At 37.5% G+C, this 17,600-nt stretch overlaps 1 protein-coding gene across 7 annotated transcripts in view; it reads left to right on the plus strand.

Moving 5' to 3' along the window:
* CASK (calcium/calmodulin dependent serine protein kinase) overlaps positions 1-17,600 on the plus strand; it is a 202,193-nt gene that overhangs the window by 22,344 nt on the left and 162,249 nt on the right. The gene's annotated exons all lie outside the window — the stretch shown is intronic.

Below are 17,600 nucleotides of genomic sequence, written 5' to 3' on the forward strand. Positions count from 1 at the left end.
GACCTCATATCCTTCTAAACCTGGGTGGCACACACAACTTCCAAAATACTTGGAAACATTTCTTATGATCATAGAATCATAGGATGGCTTGGTTTGGAAAGGACCTTAAGATCATCTAGTTCCAACCTCCCTGCCATGGACAGGGACACCTTCCACTAGACCATGTCACCCAAGGCTGTCCAACCTGGCCTTGAACACTGCCAGGGATGAAGCATTTATCACTTCTTTGGGCAACCTGTTCCAGTGCCTCACCACCCTCACAGTAAAGAATTTCTTCCTTATATCTAACCTGAACTTCCCCTGTTTAAGTTTAAACCCATTACCACTTGTCCTATCACTGCCTCAGTTCCTAGTTGCTGCCTTGTTCACTATGCATGTGTAGCGATGCTTTCTCCCACAGCGTGGTGCTATTGTCTTTAGCTCTGTAAAGCTAGTAACAACTGAAATTAATAATTCTCTGAAAGGGTATAAGATAATAGAGTGACAGCTAAGAAAGGTCCTAATATTTTCCCCCTTCTGAACACTACATTCCAGTTAATGTTTGCTATAATAGAAGCTGTAAGCATGGACAAGGTTTGCACAGTTATTGCGCTGGTAAACCAAATTATTGTTAAAGTTTTAGTGGCTTCATAGTCTCCTCTCATTTTGCATTGTACAGAGAAGTAAGAAGAGGAATGTTTTTCAAAGGTAGTCTTGCATATTCATTCATGTTTCTGGGACAGATCCAGTGAATGTTCCTGGTGGCTTTCCATGTCAATTTCTATAAAGAAGGGAGATAACAATAGCTGAAACACTTGGGTACAAGGTAGTCTTTTCTGCTTCAGTCTCCACTAAATTAATGTAGACATTTGACTACATCATTGGACCACATTTACTAAACCACAAGTGAATATCCTTCTGCACAGGAGTGGAAAAAATTAGCTTAATTTAAAACCATTATTTAATTTTGTTTAATTATGAAGTGGATTTCTCTTTCCTTCAAATGATGGTGGAATTTAAACAGAAATGTTAGATCAGTGGGATGTTACACCAAGATACATCTCGCATTAAAAGTGCAATGTAGTAAACTCTGGTCATCATTAATTGTTCAATTTCCTGTAACAAAATGTGCCCAGCTGCTAGCAGTTCATGAATAGTTGTCAGTTCTGCTTATTATTTTATTTTCTTTTTTTCTTCTTTCCTAATTATGAATTAACAATTTCTGTTTCCTGAGAGGAAGCTGTTTCTTAAGACTTTGATTTACACTCGTGTGGCCATGAGTGATTCTGAGAGCTTTCTTTGCTTTTTTTTTGGCATGCTCTTCAAGTGTCTTCCTTTTCACCCCACTACATACACAGAGTTCAGATTCTTCTCCTTTTATTATCCCCCCCCCCCCCCCCCCCCCGTAATGTTTACTCTTCTCTGGTTTAGCCACGTGGGTCTGAATTTAATCCTCCCTCCTGTTACTTAAACCCAGTGCCGAAGACCAAAATTAGCTTATTTAAATCCAGTTACAGAAAGGTATTAGTTCTTGAATTTGTCTTGCTGATTTAGTAAGCATATACAGGCTTTTACTTGAAGGTGATGTAATGAATGGCTTGTTTGCTGTCACTGTCCAGTTCGTTTGAATTCATGACATCCTTTAATGTAACATATACTCTGTAGTTATTAAAGGCGTGATGGGCTTTCAAGAGTAGTTATGGTAACAAATTTAATAGGGTGTTGCTTAAGCTTTAAAATATGTTGAAGAAACTGAGGCTTCTTTAACAAAAAAGTTATTTTGAAGTTATTGCATCTCAAATAAACAAATCTTGAAATAACTGTTAAATAGGATAATAAGACTTATCTGGCTTTCACCATGTTTATGCTATAAATATATCTAAAGCCAGTCCTTGGCATCAGGCCGCTTAACAGGCTTCTGTGTGGCTTTACAGTTAGAGCTGTGAATGTCTGGGAGACCCACCTGGTGAGTAAGCTCACTTTTTAAATGGACCTTTTTTCAATGTTGAAAATAAATAAGCAAAAAAGTAAATTTCATAGTCTTGAGAAAATACAGAGAGGGCTGGATCCATCTAGTGATTTTTATTTCTTCTAAAATCTTCAAGAGTTAACAGCATGCCTTTGCTACCTCAGTAATTAGATGAATAAACTGATTGTCAAATATCCAAAGCTTCCTGGTTTTCTCAGAGTATACCATATTTAACACATCACAATTGATATAATTTATAATTCACTCAGTGATTGAAAGAGACACAAGTGAAAAGTTGATATGTAAAAGTACGTAAAGGATCACCTGCTTCAAACTTGCTACTCAGGAAAACATAAAATACCCTTTCTATAGTTAAATTATACTTGATGTGTATCCCAGTTTAGGGCACAAATGAGGTAACTGAAATGAATGGTCTTAGAATTTGCTATACTAGAATAGAAGACCAGAGATCACCTTAACTGGTTTAGATACATAATTTAAATTTTTAGAGAAATGTTAAAGTAAGGGGGGGGGGGGGGGGTGTGTGTGCCAGATTGAAATAATTTTCTTACCGAGACGTAGAATTTAAAAATCTTTCAGGGGAGCATGATGCTGTTTCTCTCATTTAAATGATCTTGTAGGCATTTGATGAGTAATTAAATCTTAAAGACTATGTTTAGATTCATTTCTGAATCTGCTTAAAATGAGTATACATACATATATAGAAGTGGCTGAAGTGCATCAAAATTGCTCTGTATAATATATTATCTGTAACAGCAAAACCCCAAGATATCTGAGATGATACTCTGTACACTGTGATGGTTTTATACAAAGCAGCATGTCTTGTTTTCTGCAGAGTACAGTGACAAATGGAGGGAGGAATTCCATGAGAGACAAAGCAGCTTCTTGATTAAGAGTGCCAAGATTTCTGTTTAACTGCTAGTAGTATTGAAACCTGTCAGTTATATGCAGTCTGTAAGCTGGTTTTGCTTTTGTGCCTAATAATGGAATCATTTGTAGTAGCCACTTGTTTTGAAGGATTGACTGCTTAAGACATTAGGCATGTTTCTGATTTCCAACCCATTCACACAGAATTTTAATTTGAAAACAAAATTACTGAAACTAATAGCTGGGAATCTAATAGTATTTTGTTGTGTTGGTGAGATGAAAAATAGTATGACAGCAAATAACAATTTGAGAAAAGTTTATCTTTTTTATCTGTGCTCCTTTGTGCAAAGAGTGTTACTAATGCATGCATGCATTTCATCTGAATATGATTTGTTTGGGGTTTAGGAGATGGCTATTGCCTTAATACCAGCCATGATACAGAAAATTCTATTATTCTATAGCAAAACTGTTTTGTAACATAATTGTGGCGAGTACTTTAATATCAGTACATAAAGAAAATTAATTTCATGAGCACATTCCCACTCCCAATCCTGAAAAGTACTGCTTTTGCAAATACAGAGCTAAATAAATCAGTTTCACTGATAACTGGAGAATGTTTTATTTGGGCATTTTACTTAGAACTTTAAATTTCTTTTAGTGTAACATAAGTGAGAAATAGAGATATGAATTTCTCAGGCTTGGCTCTACACTGATATCACCATGCACAGTATTCTAGAGTTGTGTTCTATAGTATGTAGTCTGTATGCGTGTAAACATAATTTATAGGGTATCTAATAACATCTCTGAAAAATGAGGAATACAAATTTGTTGGAAGGTTCATCTTAGAATATTATGGGGAAAAATTAATGTCTGTCATTGCTTCCTTGCAACGGGAACTCCATGTACCTAAAATTGAACCATACTAGATATTCTGTGAGGCTTGAGTTTTTCCAAAAAGCACATGACTATGTGGTGTTTGCTTTATATGTTTTCCCTAACTGATGTATTATACCATTTTTTCATCAGTGCGATCTATGTATGAACTATACATGCAAGAGAGATTCATGACAGGAGCATCACTAGCAGAGGCAAACAAGTATTATAATAATCAGGTTCTATTGGTTTGGAAATGCTGTAACTTACTAATATGGGCAATGTTTAAAGGAGTTTATCCTGTGTGCAGTAATACTTTATAGCACAGTGCTTGAACATTAATTTTAGTGGTTTCCTTTCTTTTGTTTAACGTTCTCTAAACCAAGGTTGTGGCCTGAGCAGATGCTACTTATGAATGACCACACCATTTTCAATTAAATGAAAATAGAAATGAAATAATTTCAAATTCAACTACCAGTGAGCAGTGATTCTTTAGTATAAAACAAAGTGCTACTGTTTTTGATTGCAAGCAGAACTGTGTAAGTTAGACACAATGACAAGTTTCTTAACTCTGAATTTTTCATCTTTATAATTGTACCTGTAACTGCTTTAGTTATATTCCTTATGGATCTGTTAATCTTTCTTTTCAAAACTGAAGAATAATTTGAGATACTGTAAAAAAGTAGATGCAGATATGTACCAAACAGCTAACAATCATTAAAATGCTGTAGAATTCCTGTATGTTTTCCAGATAACTTTGTTGCATGCTGTAAAAATTGCTGTACTACTACTGTATATTATAGTAAACTGATATCCATATGTATTCTCCAGCATCTCAAAGTAATACTGAAATGCTTTTCTAAAAGCACAATTAAAAGGGTTTTTTATAATACTCCTTTGTGGGAACTGTGGGACCAAAATATTAGTCTATTTAAAAACAAACAAACAAACAAAACCACTAAAAAAACCCCAAACACAATAGAGCCAAATCAACGAAACAAACCAACCCCACAGCAAACCAAAACCTCACAAACACACTCAGCCTACAGTCTCCTCTCCAAACTAATACACATTTTGTGTTGAAGGGCCATGTTCTGTGTATATGGAAGTTCTCTAGTGGTTCACATAATGAAATAACATTAAGTAAATATGGTTACCGTAAGGAATATGTGCAGAACTTAGTTGTATGTATTTAGTTTTAAATGTGTCTCAAATTAAACTTTGCTCTGCAAGAGGCTTTATTTTGTTGTGGCCGCCAAGAATAGCATCTTCTGTGTTAGATACACAGACTATGGTTATCTAAGCTATTCTTTTGTAACAGCGTGTAGCTTTTCTAGCATGTCCATGTCACTGACAAATGGTTAAAACTGGTCCAGAGGAGAGAGTGCCCCACTTTGTGATGTAATAATTCCTGCCTATGAAATTTTGAGAGTTAATGAAAGCTACTTATTTCTGTGTCCAAGACAAAGATATTGGTTGCCTAGAATTTTTTGCTAGTTGGAACAAATGGGTTTTTTTGGTGTTATGCTTTGTGTGTGTTTTGGGAATTTAATATTGTTAGAATAAGTGCTTGTTCATGCTAAAATATTCTAACAAAATTGGAATGCAATCAATAATATGCATGTTGTTATGGGATTAGAGTTATATTAAATTCTACTGTCAGAGCTCATTAGAGGAAGTATTGTCTGAATGCTTTTTTTAAACTGTTTGAGTAGAACTTATGTAACTTCATTCTACAAATACTAATTGCTTAATTTCTGTAATATTGGTAATATTAAGGCCATCATTCAAACAGTAAAACTATTAATCATATATACAAGTGTTTAGTAGATTTCACCATTTATGGATTATGGCTTTCTTTGCTCCTGCAGTTAAAATACTTTGGGCAAATTGGCATTTTGGGCAAATTGAATAAGGCAAATCCTTATTCAAATAGGATTCCGTATTGTCTTTTCTAAATACACAGAAGTAAATATGATGTACCTACGATTATGTTTGCAGATAACTTAGGCTTAATATTTTCACTGTTAAAGAATTCTGGAGTTGTGTCATTTTTGCTAAAAACTGTGCCCTGCTGATACTTGTGATTATGAATAAGTTGAGAAATGTTATGTCCTGCAAATTTAGCTTATTGATTTTATTAACAAAATGGAACTGTATTTTAAATTTCCAACATTCTAACATTACTGTCTTGCTAGTATTATCTGTACATACCTATGCAGTTCAAAGCTGATCAAGCATTCAATACAATACCTCAGTTTTGTTCTGAGCACTGGTTACAGTAGCTTGCTGTTTGTTTTTGAGTCTGACCTGTCAAACTGAAGAACAGAATGAGTTGTCTGCTGATTTTGTTGTTTTTGTGGAATGTATTTAAGTTGCATCCTAGCTCTTCTGCTAGGTAGCAGAAACATCTCCTCTGCTGGTAGCATATTCTTGCAGATCCTGACGTGGACTAGGAGGGGATTAAGTCTGTAACTTGAGCAGAAATATCGGGGATCAAAACTTCTATGAACTTCCAGTGTACAGCTAAACAAATTCCACTAACTTTTTTTAAAGTGTCATTTTTTGAAACTTCTTTCTGTATTGGTTGCTGTCCTGGTTTCAGCTGGGATAGAGTTCATTTTCTTCCTAGTGGTTGGTATAATGTTGTGTTTTGGATTTAGGATGAGAATAATGTTGTTAACACACCGATTTTTTTCTTTAGTTACTGCTAAGTAGCACTTACCCTAATCAAGGACTTTTTGGTTTCCCATGCTCTGCCAGTGAGGAGCTGCACAAGAAGTTGGGATGGAGCATAGCCAGGACTGACCTGAACTAGCCAAAGGGATATTTCATACCACAGAATGTCACACTTGGTATAGAAACTGGGGGTAAAGCTGACTGGACATCGGTTGGCGGGTGGTGAGCAATTGCATTGTGCATCACTTGTTTTGTATATTCTTATTCCCTTCCATTTCTGTCCCATTAAACTGTCTTTATCTCAACCCATGAATTTGACTTTTTATTCCCAATTCTCTCCCCCATCCCACTGCAGGATTGGGGGGTGAAGGGGGGAGTGTGTGTGTGCGTGCGTGTGTGTATGTGTGTATAAGCAGCTGAGTGGTGTTTAGCTGCCTGCTGGGTTAAACCATGATGGTTCCCAACATAGTACCATTATTAACTAACAGTGAGAATGTGAGCCAGTATTTTTTTAAACACTGATACAGTGAATATGGATAGTCTTCGTGCAACTTGCTTGCATCTTGCCCCCTGTGCTTCAGGGCATATACTTGTGATCCTGAAAAATAACCAGTAATTAAGTTCAAATATAAAACGAAAATGTTTAAATGCGTAGATGTTAACTCTCCCCATGTCTTAATGTCTTAGATTTTGATTGCTCACACTGCCTCTCTCAAAAAATAAAAACCTTCTGTAGAGCTGGCTAGCTGTGAACATTGCATTTATGAGCCAGGCGGTGTTGCTTGACCTACGGTCCAGGAATGGGCCTTCGGTTGTCTCTTATTTGGCTGCTCAGCAGTTCAAAGGTCACTTTCTAACTTCATACGTTTTGAATGTACAAAATTATTAGCTGAAACACTTTAATTATTTCTTGCAGTTACAAATGTAGTAAAATTAGGAAAAATTTCTTCACCAAAAGGGTTGTCAAGCATTGGAATAGGCTGCCCAGGGAAGTGGTGGAGTCGAACATCCCTGGAAGTATTTAATAGATGTGTAGATGTAGTGCTTATGGATATGGTTTAGTGGTGGACTTGGCAGTGTTAGGTTAACAGCTGGACTCAATAATCTTAAGATTTCCTAACCTAAAAGATTTTCTGTTCATCTTTAGCTGTCCTAGTGAATTTGACAAGTTGTCTTTCTTTTCAGATACATATGGTAACAAAGTCTTGATACAAATTGATTTACTAAAACATTTTAGAGCATGTGATTGCAGTGGTAATAAAGTATGAAGGATATTAGGTTGTACTGATTTAGATATCCAACTACTACCATTTAAAGGTAGGGACTATTGCACATGCTGGAGGTTGACCAGCTGGAAAGCATCTTTGCAGAAAAGGCTCCGTGGTGGTCCTGGTGGACACCAAGTTGAACTTGAGACCGCAATGTGCCCTTGCTGCAAAAAAGTATTCTGGGCTGCCTCCTTAGGAGGAACGTTGCCAGCAGGTGGAGGGAGGTGATCCTTCTCCCCTACTCAGCACTGGTGAGGCCACGCCTGGAGTGCTAGATTCACTTTTGGGCTCCCCAGTATGAGAGACATGGAAGTACTGGGGGGAGACCAGCAACAGGCCACAACTAAGATGGTGGGCATCTCTCCTGTGACAAAAGGCTGAGGTAGCTGGGACTGCTCAGGCAGAGAGGGGAAGTCTCAAGAGGGATCTCATTGATGTGTACAGATACCTAAAGGGAGGGTGCAAATAAAACAGAGCCAAGCTCTTTTCAGCAGTGCCCAGTGACAGGATGAGAGACAGTAGGCGCAATCTGAAACACACATCTCCGTCTGAATGTGAGGAAACACTTCTTTTACTGTGAGGGTGCCTGAGCACTGGCACAGGTTGCCCAGGATGGTTTTAGAGTCACCATCCTTGGAGATCTTCAAAAGCTGCCTGGACACAGGCCTGGGTAACATGCTGTAGGTGGCCCTGTCTGAGCAGGGGGCTTGGACCAGATGATGTCTAGAGATCCTGCTAGACATCAACCTGCTAAATACATTTTATAGTTAAAAGCGAATGTGGAAACAAATGTAGAAAATGCAGGTAGTCTGAAATTTGTGGGAAGTAACATTTCATTGTTTTAAATAGTTGCTGCTTCTTTAAAAGAAGGCTTTTGTGGAAATCATTTAGGAAACTTATTTAAATGGTGGTATATATTGGAAGCTTGACCAAATGCTGCTCACCTAAAATTATTTTCCTTTTGCCACATTTGGCATGTGACTTGCAAGGTTATTTCGGGTAGGTGTTATGCCTAAAATAACTTCTAAACTTGCATAATTACAAAAGTGCAGTGTGGGTGATCCAATTGAGAGTGTAATACATGTTTTGGAGAGCTTTTTTTTATGATCATCTAATTCATACTCAAGCATATTAAGATTTCTTTACCGTTTTAATAGTTTGTACGAACAGCAAAAGGGTTTTGTTTCAGTGGTTTGTGTTGTGTGATTCTCAACTGATTCAAAAATAGTTTTGAATGATAAGTTAATTCTTTCCAGTTAAGCTAGGCAAAAATGAATTAGCTTTTGACAAAAAGGAAACCATGGAATGACAATTTTGCTTTCATACAAGTGAGATCTTAGCTTTACTTTTATATTTAAGTTTCTGTCTGGAGTAATCTTAGTGATAGCAGCTGTAATTTTGATTTGTGTAAAATAGAAGAGTATCAAGTATAAAAGAGAAGCCAAGCCTGTTTTGTAAATAGGATTCTTTTAAGACCTGTCTGATTCTGCTAACAATATTTTGTTCTTAAACATTGACACGCACTTGAGTTATGCTTTAATTTCTTTATTTCAAGCTGATAGAAGTAACATCTATTTCTGAAAAAGGTGATCCTTCCAGTGACCAGAAGAGAACTGAAAACCAACTTGTCTAAGCCCAGTTCTTTTTGACGAGCTGTTTTTCGCTAGGTACATTTCTTACGTGCCTGACTCCTGTGGCCACACAACTGCCAATGCTAATACAAAGAACCTGGCAGAAGTGCATGCCTGGAAGAACAGGATTTCATCATTTGATGACTACATGCATAATAGTTCATCTTAAAGCAATCATCAAGCCATAGTCCAGGTGGCAGTTAGAGTCACTTTTGGTGCCTCCCCAGCTTTTCTGCTCGTGAAAAAGGTCCAGAGGTACAGTAGAGCACAGGAAAGAGTTATTGAAGTCCCGCCAAAATAATCTGCTTGTGTGTAAATGAGATGCATGCTTGTCTAGCATTTGTCTGCTTGTACTGCAAATTAATGTTAAGTAATAGGTTATTTTAATTGGTGCTGTTTGGTTTTGACCCAATATGTTACCTAAATTACATTTAAATTACAGTAAGGCATGTATTATGGTGGCTATAAGTGGGTTTTTTTTTGGTGGGTGTGTGTTCTCTGTGTTATTTGATGCATTGAGGGCAGGAAATATGCTTTCAAATAAAGCGAAAGCACTTATCTGTATTTTAGGTGCAAAGAAGCAGTCTGAACTCTAACGTACAAAATTGTTAAATAATACAGCATGGAGTGTATTTTTTTAGTCTAGATAAATATCTTAGTATAAAGTCATATATAAGCATTACATTCTCAGCTGTGCTAATTACATTAGCTATCCAGGAATAATCTTTTTGTTTTAATTTCTGGATAGCTAATTGGCTAAATATGCTTTGGCCATAGATCATTTTATTAATATTTAGCACTGAATAGTGCTTTGCAAAAGCCACTTGTCAGCCTCTGCAGAGAGATGGTTGTAGAGGCAAGGTAGTGATAAAAGCTGCAGAAACATGCAGAACCTGGAAAGAGTTTTTAAAAGAGATCAAAAACTCTTTTTTAAAAAAAAATCTTTTACGTGTGAAAATGAACTAGATTGCCTGTAAGAAATTTAAAGCACCAGAAGCAACACAGGACTCATTCATGTTCTCCAGAGAGGAACTGGATATTCTGTAGGTGTTAATCTAGGTTGAACTTCTTGATAATTTTTTGAACTGTGAAGATTTGCAACTTCATCAGTTGCGGTTTTTTTTAACCCTTGTTTCTTGGCAGAGCTATGAATACAAGTGTGGAAGATACAGTTGGTGAAGAAGGAGAATAATTATGTGTTAGAGAATTTGGCTTTCACAGCCAGCTTGAATCTCTCAACTTGTTCCTGCGTTAAGAAGGTGTCTTTGTCCTGTTGCAATATCTATGTATGGGACTAGGGTGAAGAGCTGTCAAACAGTAGTACAGGCAGAGACTTAGTATGCCTAGCATTTTATTATACATACCCCATCTGTGTTTGCCAGAATGATTGTACAAGGGGGTTAGAGGTCCCTGATATCAACTGATAGACTGCTGCTCCTACAGTCCATCTGACCCGCTCTCTGGTTGCACTTGGGAAGGAAGGTTGCTGGGAAAGCAGCCGGTCTTGAAAGACTTCTATTCAGATACAGAGTAAATGTTTTTGCGCTTTATATTGAATTGTGAAGGCTATTAAACTTTGTCATTCAGTCACAGGGTAATGTTCAACCACTTTGGCGTGGCCTACGTTGACCTCAAGATGTCAAGATGCTCTGTGTAAGGCAAGCAAGTCAGCTTAAAATTGAAATTAAAATATTTCCACGAACTGTAGTTAATTACCAGTGACTAATTTTTTTTCTGACTTTCACTTTTTTTGTTGTTTAGCTTTTACGGAGAATTTGTTTTTGTTATACTTAAAATATCTAGAATATATGTGAAAACCATATACTGAAACTGTAGCTCTTGCTAAGTGCCTCTGTTAATAAGGCAACATTAGTTGATTACTGAAGGAGCTTTGAAGATTTCTAGAGAATGCTGCAAGGTGGGTAACAGAATTGTCATGGTTCTGTCAAACCATACAGAGGAGAAGAATTTTAAGAGCTTGTTATGAAGTTCTGCTAATATAAAGAATGTCTGAGCAGATTCTAATTGCTAGGCAGCTCTATTTGTTTTCCTAGCTTTCAACATAACTTTGGCAAACAGTAGAAGAGTAGAATGCTCTGAGAAAAGGAGCATCATCCATTAGTATTTTCTTTTTATTGGTAAATTTGTGTTATCCGTATTTCTTTCCCAGTGTACATGAAAGCATGGGAGCTAGCTTTTTCTCTGTTGGTATCACAGGACTGCTTAAATTCTGAATTAAAAGCTCAATAAATGTTTTCTTCCCCCAAAGTGGTCTTATTTGCGCTCAGTAGAGCAATTGGAAACTTAATTTAGGCAGATATGCCTTTTAAAATGTTTGGGGGGTTTTAGAGAAATTTCTTAAGAAAAATGTGGGGATTCTCCTTTATCATATTGGTAGATGGTAAACTTCTGTAACTCTACACTTCACACACACCTCCTGAAAAATCGAGAGATGGAGGAGCAATGTCCATTGTGATTTTCTTCTGTAACTGGTATCGAGGGTTTGCCTAGCAAGAGGGAACATGAATCCTAGATATCATACCTACAGCATGCTCTTGTGAATATGTATGCATATCAACTTAGAAACATAATTGATTATCAAAGACCTCAGCATACCTTTTCTGTAAGACCTTCAGAAATAAGACTTTTGTGGTACTCAGATAGTTTTATTCGTTTTTTTAAATTCTTTTCTGGATTTAAGTAACTGTCAGCTGATAAAAATAGTCTGTATTCAAAATGTATTCTGCTGTCTGTAGACAAATCTCTTTTTTTTTTTTTTTTAACTTAAACTCAGTGTTTGGTGTTCGTAGATAAAGATCTGATGCACAGCATAAAAAACATTGATTAAAATATTTGTGTAGGATTGTCTTTTGAAAGATTGTGATCTGAGGCTAAACCTTTTTCAATAGGTGGGAAAGACGGATAGGGAAGGAGAGGAGATGGAACATAACTCTGCATTCTAATAAAAAATCCAAATCTGCACTTGGCTAAAATACAATAAAGTAAGTCTTTTTTGTAAGTCGTGAATATAGACTTCACAAAACTGGAATGGGCTCCTTGTGCTGCTGTTTAGTTTGTAATCTGTAGAAGTGGAGTTTTCTGTGACCTAAAGACGATGGTTCTTTAGAATTACGCAGCAGTAATTGCCAGGACGAACGGTATATTTCAGTAATGCACTGAGTTTACAGTTTCATTGGGATTTAGTTTTTTTAACTTTTCTGAAGAAACAAGAAAATTTCGATCCTTGTTTTTGTGTTTGTACTAATGCACAGATTTTAGCTAATAGGTGAAAAAAGTAAAGAACATAAAACCTCTTCATTAGTTGTCTTAGCAATTGACAAGCTGATAAGGCATCAAAGTCAATCCTGCTGAATTGTTTTTTGCTGTACTGTGAAAGTAAATCATCAGGTGCTTCATAGACAAGAGCACTTTTCTGTCTTCCAGCAAACTAAGATCTGTAAGTTTTACTCAGCTGCATTTTTTACAGGATGGATTAAATTATTGTCTGATCAGCAATGAGATTGGTGATAAATGCTTCTGAAGACTATCAAATTTAATATCAGGTCTTAAATTATTTGGCTTTTGCCTCATGGTTGACCTAATGCACAAGATGGTTTTGGGCTGGTGTGCTACAACAATTAAAATATGTAACTTGAAGGTAGTGAAAATTTATACCCTAATACCTGGATTTTATAAAAGAGTGGATAGAACTGAAAACTTGAAACTTATAATGATGCTTTTATCAAACGCTTTCTACCCCCCCCCCCCCCAGAATAAAACAACTTTTATCTGGTAACTTTCTATTACGACCATGGGTTAGCTTGCCTACTTGAGCTTTGCAGAATAAGAACTCCAGTAGAATTAAATACAGAAGAATAATCTGAGTTACGTAATGATGGCTCACTAAGGCAGTCGCAGAAGCATTTCATTTTCAGAGGAGAAAACTAGATTACAAAAGTGCTTGCAAAAGATTTTACTTGAACATATATTGGAATTGCTTTGGCATACCACAGTTTAACTGTGTGTTTGTGTACATATATGGGTGTGCGTATATCGTATCTCTATGCCAATTTATAGTATTAGTGATGTACCCATTCAACTACCTCAACTGAAACTCCCTGGAAAGGCTATATCCAGTTTGGATATCTCTTTGAAATTGCTGTTATTTGGAGTGAGTTTTGAATATTATAGCTGTTTTGCCAGGGAATTGGGTATATTAATTCCTCATGGTATGCAGGAATCACTGCTCTAAATATGTTGCCACATGTTCATTTGAAAGTGAAACTTAGTTTAGTACTATCAGCCAATAAAGTTTGTCTGCAAGGGTATTGTTAAGCTTCTAATGAAGCCATAATTTTTTGTGAGAGTTCATCTGGGGATGCCACAGACACTAAAGGAAGTTGGAAACTAAAATATACAGCTGGGTTAAGAGCAAAACTCTTATTCTGACAGTTATCTGAACAAGTAGATTTTTGTATCTAAATGACTAAAACCAAAACAGCCTGATTAAAATTCCCTTTGAATTCTGGTATTGCAGGATGTCAAAGCTGCTTTCTGATATCAGTTATTTCTTTTGTAGTTCAGTATTTGCCATCATCCTTTGATTTATTTTATTTTTTTTTTTTATGCCTAGCCAGGTGTTCTAGTAAGCTACAAAAAGTATCTTTCCTGCTTTCATTTCTGTGCTAAAGTCTAGGATTGTGATGCCACTTTATGCCTTGCTCTGTTGTTTTTGGATTCTGAATTCCACCACTCATGGTCCTGCAGCAAAGGCTGCCTCCAATCTTGTTTGTGAGGGTTTTCCCCCTTACTGGTTCCTTAACCGTGTGAGAACTTACCACCAGTGTACTCCAGAAACACCCTGGTTTGCATGCACTCTGCTGCTTTGTCCCTGCAGCAGATGTCAGGGTGTCCATCATGAGGACCAGGGTCTGTAAACATGAGGCTTCTTCCAATTCTCTGAAAAAGACCTCCTGGAGGACATGTCAAAACATATGGAAGGCAGTGAGGTGATTAGAAACATGGCTTTACCAACAGAAAGTCATGCCTTGACTGATCTTGTGGCCTTCTACAATGGACTAATTGTATCAGCGGACAAAGGAAGGGCTATGCATGGCATCTACTTAGACTACTGCTAAGGCCTTTGATACAGTTCCCCACAAAATTTTTGCCTCTATATTGGAGAGGTATGGTTTTGATGAATGGACTGTTAGAGGGAAAAGGAATTGGCTGGATGGCTGTGACCAAAGAGTTATATATGGTATAGCTCAATGTCTAAGTGGAAACCAGTAATGAGTAGTGTCCCTCAACAGTCCATACTGGCATGGGTACTGTTTAATATCTTCATCCATTACATAGACAGTGGGATTAAATGCACCCTCAGCAAGTTTGCAGATAACACAAGCTGAGTGATACAGTTAATACCCTAGAGGGAAGGGATGCTATCCAGAGGAACTTTGACAGGCTTGAGGAGTAGCCCTGTGCAAACCACATGAAGTTCAACAAGGCCAAGTGCAAGGTCCTGCACCCAAGTCATGGTAATCGTGTGTATCAATCCAGACCGGGAGGTAAATGAATTGGGAGCAGCCCGGTGGAGGAGGGTTTGGGAATACTTGTGGACAAAAAAACTGAATGTGAACCAACAATACGCACTAGCAGCCCAGAAAGCCAGTCATACTCTGAACTGCATAAAAAGAAGTGTGGCCAGCAGGTCAAATGAGGTGATTCTCCCCATCTACTCTGCTCTCATGGGACCTCACTGGGAGTACTGCATCTGGTTCTGGTGTCCCCAGCACAAGTAAGACATGGACCTGTTGAAGTGCGTTCAGAGGAGGGCCAGGAAAATGGTCAGAGAGCTGGGACACCCCTCCTAAGAAAGGCTGAGATAGCTGGGGTTGTTTAGTCTGGAGAAGAAAGGACTCCAGTGAGGCTTTATTGCAGTCGTTCAATATGTAAAGGGGGATTATAAGAAAGATGGAGAGAGACTTTTTACCAAGGCTCGTGATGACAAGAGAAGGGGCAACAGTTTTAAGTTGAGAGAATAGGTTTAGACTGGACATAAGGAAGAATTTCTTTATGATGAGGGTGGTGGAACAGGTTGCCTAGAGAAGTGGAGGTGTTCAAGGCCAGGTTGGATGGGGTTTGAGCAACCTGATCTAGTGACAGATGTGCCTGCCACGGTAGGTGGGTGGACTCTAGATCATCTTTAAAGGTCCCTTTCAACCCAAATCACTCTATGATTCTGAATTTTCCTGACCAGGCAGTCAGTAGCAGAAACCCACCACAGTGTGTCCCGTGTTGGTTGTTTGCTAATCCTGACCCATAGTTTCTCACCTGGCTCCTCATCAGTCTCAAGACAGAGTTCCATACATAAAGCTTCTCTTACATAAAAAGCAACTCCCCTTCCTTACTGTGCCACCCTGTCCTTTCTAAAGCTTTGTACCCACACATTAGAGCACTCCAGTTCAGTGAGCCAGCCCATCATGTTTCTGTGAACCAAATGAGACTGTGGCCCTGCACCAGTATGCAGACCTCTCATTCTTCATGTTAATTCTCCATGTGGTGTGAGTTATTACACAGGCACTTCAAAAAGACACCAAGTTGCAGTGATGTCCCAAAAGAGGCAAGAGGGGTGTCTAGAGAAGCATAATGAAGAAAAAATTGTATGATAATTTGATTTCTTCTTCCTATTTTCCCCTCCTCCATCCTCAACTGCCAGTGCTTTTCTCCTCATTCACTTTTTCCTGAATGTTGCTTTTCCTAACAGTTAACTTCTGGTTGTGTTTTGTATAGCCTTAATTAATCTAAAAATATGGTTAGACTTAAATTTACAATGAAATTTCTAGTATAAAGCAGGAGGGTGCTGTGGTAGGGTTCCATAGCACATGTTCATACATTTAGTCCAAAAACAATTGGCAGTTTCAAATTGTAGTTTTGTTCAAATTTGTAACCTCGCTGTTTGAATACTTGGGATTCTTCGTAGCTCCGAGAATGTACCATCATTCAAACCACAGTAGTTGCTAAATTCTCTAATTTTTTTTCTTGTAAAGATAGGGAAGTTGTTGCGGCTATGTGTTTACTCCTTCATATGTGTATAGCCTAGAACAAAGCTGGAAGCTGCATTTCTACTACTGGGCTCCTTTATGGTGACAGCAGTAGCAGCTGCCACCAGCTACTTGTGGCAGCCAAAGCAAGCTAAGCTTGGGAATGCCTCAAACAGGCAGCAGCAAGTTTCTTACTGAACAGTCTCCTAATTATTTTTTAGGACTTTTACCAGTGTCACAGCATTGTTTTGGGTTATTTTATTTTTGAGAACATCAGTGCACAGGTAGCTCTGAGACAGTAATTTAGGGAATTACTTTAATTCTATGGTTTTAATCAAGGGCCACAGCATTTATCACTGCAGTTGAAATCACTTTTAGTTTGATTTTAATGAAGTGATGCAACTGAAACTGACTTTTTTTTTTTTTTTTCCTTGGAGCGAGAATATGTTAAGGAAACAAACTGAGATCTAATCTTGGGCCCATGGTGTTGCACGTCTGCCTCATTTCACTATTCAGTCCTTGAATAAAATAAATAAAGGGCATCTGGAAACTGGTGAAATGTTAGATGCTGCTCCTGACCTGGACCATGAATTTAACTTCCTATTTTTGTCAATGTCCTAAAAGTCAAATAATCTCTTGCAGGAGGAGTGTGGGACCTTTCAGTGTGTGCACTTTACATGGTCATGCAGGGATGGAGTCAATGCTCTAGTTCCTGCTAATTTCATAATTCCAGGAATAATTTTTTGTTTTGTTTTGGGTTGGTTTTTTTGAGAATGTTAGTGCACAGGTGGTTTGGTGCTTGGAGACAGTGATTTAGCAAATTACTTTGATTCTATGGTCTTTTTAAAAAAAACGCAGTACTAAAATCCTTGTCCTCTCCTGGCAGGTTGCGGGCATCCCTGTGCTATCTTCACATTGGTACTGGCACAGCCTTTAGTACAACTGTGTCTCGGAGCTCAGTGGGAAATTATCTAGGCAGCTTTTCCTTTCATGAAATGAAAAAAAGAAAAAATATTTAACATGTCTTTTAAGTAAAGGCATTACATTTAGTTTCAGGTTGTTAACAGTTCTATTAAATGTTTAGCAATTAGAAAAATAATGTGGGTTTTTTCAATAAAGAAATTTTGAAATTATCATACAATACCTTATGCTGTATGTGTGTTAATAATTGTCTTGTAGGTGATTATATTTCAAATAGAAATAATTGTCCTGTAGTTAATATGAGGCATTTTTATGGTAGAGTCTTTATAATAGTAAGATCATGCTAAAG

The sequence above is a fragment of the Strigops habroptila genome, chromosome 2, assembly GCF_004027225.2.
Source record: "Strigops habroptila isolate Jane chromosome 2, bStrHab1.2.pri, whole genome shotgun sequence".
In the NCBI taxonomy this organism is placed as follows: domain Eukaryota; kingdom Metazoa; phylum Chordata; class Aves; order Psittaciformes; family Psittacidae; genus Strigops; species Strigops habroptila.